The sequence below is a fragment of the Octodon degus genome, unplaced genomic scaffold, assembly GCF_000260255.1.
Source record: "Octodon degus isolate 3935 unplaced genomic scaffold, OctDeg1.0 scaffold00224, whole genome shotgun sequence".
Classification (NCBI taxonomy): Eukaryota; Metazoa; Chordata; class Mammalia; order Rodentia; family Octodontidae; genus Octodon; species Octodon degus.
This window is the reverse complement of record NW_004524800.1, coordinates 1,873,555-1,876,245: the sequence shown is the minus strand read 5'-3', so window position 1 is coordinate 1,876,245 and position 2,691 is coordinate 1,873,555.

Sequence of the window (2,691 nt, the reverse complement as noted above, 5' to 3'; positions counted from 1 at the left end):
ACATTTTAAATGTCTTTGCAAAAGGTTCATTTTTCTTGGAAATGTGGTATTATAAGTTAAACTAAATTCAGAAATTTTAAATTTTTAAATAGTTATTGCCTACTCTTTTCTGTTTTGAAAATTCTAATTATATGAATACAAGTTTCTTGGTTTTGACACAGTGAACTATTATGACTAATCTGTAAATTCTTTCTTCATTTTTATTTTGGACAGTTTTTATTGCTATATTCAGTTATGTTTGTAAATAATCCATTTTCAATTTGCAATCTATTAAAAAATAAAAAAGAGGGAAAAATTAAAAAATGAGAAAAAAATTAACAGAATGAAGAGGCAGCCCACATAAAGGAAAAATCATTGCTAGCTTCTTTTATTATAGATTAATGTCTACAATATATAAAGAACTGAAAAAATAATCCTTCCTAGCAGATAATCCAACAAAAAATGAGCAAATGAACTGAGTGCTTCTTATATAGTTATTTATGTTCATATAGAAATTTATAGTGTTGCAATTTTTTAGTGTTGCATTTTTAAAACTTATGTAATATTGGTAATCTTGTGTGTAACAAATGCCCTTTAACTATCAACTATGTATAAATTTTAACAAACATGGAGCTTAATTATACTTTGATTCTATAAAGCTTCCTGAGTTCTGTCACCCTTTCCAAATTTGTCTCAATAAATTATCATATTACATTTTTTTAATATTTTACTATTTCTGGTTATTTGAAATTGAAATCCTGCTTCTATCAAGTACCCATTCTGTATCATTTTCCTTTCATTGTAAGATAGGACACTGTGAGGCATATAAAACCAGTTTCCTATTATAGTCTCAAACTCTCTCATAGACTCTGTATACATGGCCGACTAGACATATGGTACCTAACACGGCATACACAACACAGTAGTCTATGTTGCACCTACAGCTTTCATGCATATTTTAAACTCTCTGCACACTTTTTTTTGGATAATTTTGAGTTCAATACCTTGTACTCTGGTAGTGTACTCTGGTAGTGCTGTAATGTCCTTAACACTGTGAACTGGCTAACAGTGACGTATTCCTGAATGAAGTAATTGAGTCAGTTAGCATTACACAGGTAAACCTATCCCTCTTCCTCAGACTTGCCACTCCATTAGACCAATGCCTAAATTTTACTTGTTTCTTACACTTCCATACACACAAGCTTATGCCTGTGTAAAAATAGCATAATCTTAGGTAAAATGGCATTTTACAACAAGCTTTCTATTCTCACATACTTTTCCTCGCATTAATTCTTTTTCTTACCATCTACTTAACTATCATATCTTTTAATTTTAATCTCTAGGGCACTGGTGAAGAAATATACCAGCCCTGCTTTATCTTTTCACCAAATACTTCCTCCTCTCCTCTTACTACTAACTCAAACCAAACTGTCTTCAAAATAACTAAGGTCTGCTATATTGGATGTTTTTCTATTCTCATTTCTCTCTTTGATATTGCATAGTGTTGGCCACTGCTGAAAACTTTGCTCTTTGCTGTGTACACTTATTTTTGTAGCACACAGATTATGTAGCATTGAAATATATACTGACGTGGTTCATAATCACAGATATATCTTCCACTGATGTTTATCCATAATATACATAATCCTGTGTTAGTATGCTGTTGCTTATGGAAATAGCATTGACTATATTATTAAAAATGCCTACCTTTTAACCACTGCTTTTCCTCAGAGTTCTACTGTTGTATTATTACCCCACCCCTTATTCCCTCAGCCATCTCAGTCAATGTTAAGAACTCTGTTCCTATCTCTGTACCTATGGCTCTGAAAATTATTTCCAGTTCTTAGTACTTCCTAGAAATAGGATTTGCCATCAACTTTTTAATGTTTTCATCATGCTCTGCACACGACTTGAACACAACCTGCTTAAAACTACATTTTCCTCCTATTGCATTTTCTGATCTTCTGTCCTATATCCACGTAATGATGTAATGTAGTACAAAGATTTTCCCACATTAATCTGAATGTTTATCCTACATTCATCTCTTTTAAATTTCCAGCAGTCACTATACAACTAACTCCTTTCATTGCAATATAACATAAACCTTAGTTGCACACTCTATATATCCTTTTAACTCTCAAAATCACCTGCTTGCCAATCATGTGGTAATAGATATTTCCATATTAAATTTATATCTGCCACTGTCTTCAAAGCCAGAGATGTTGTAAATACTTGCAACTCACTATGTCTTTGCTTACAATAATTTTACAGATTTCATTATCTGTAAGAACATTTTGAAAGACATTCTTGAAAACCTGGAAAAAAATTCTGCAAAGAAACTTTTTCCTCAAATGCTTCCTGTCAAAATAGACAGCTTCATTTCCTATGGCTTACTATATAAATCATAGGATCTATATTTGTTCATAGTAGTATAGAACTGCATGCTTTAGAATTGTGCACTCAGACAATTATTTTAGATAAATATTGTCCTTTTTTTGGTCAACAATTTCTGACACTGTCAATCAAGTAGAAGATCCAATACTGTTATGGACGACTAGACATTTTTAAGAATATTTTGCTGAGTTAACACAGCTATAATACTCAAATGATGAAACTAAACAAAAAAGGGGATACAGATGAATGTCCATTTTGTATTTGTGTATTCAAAATAGTTAGGATAGATTTTTTTTTATTTTTTATTTTTTTTTAAAT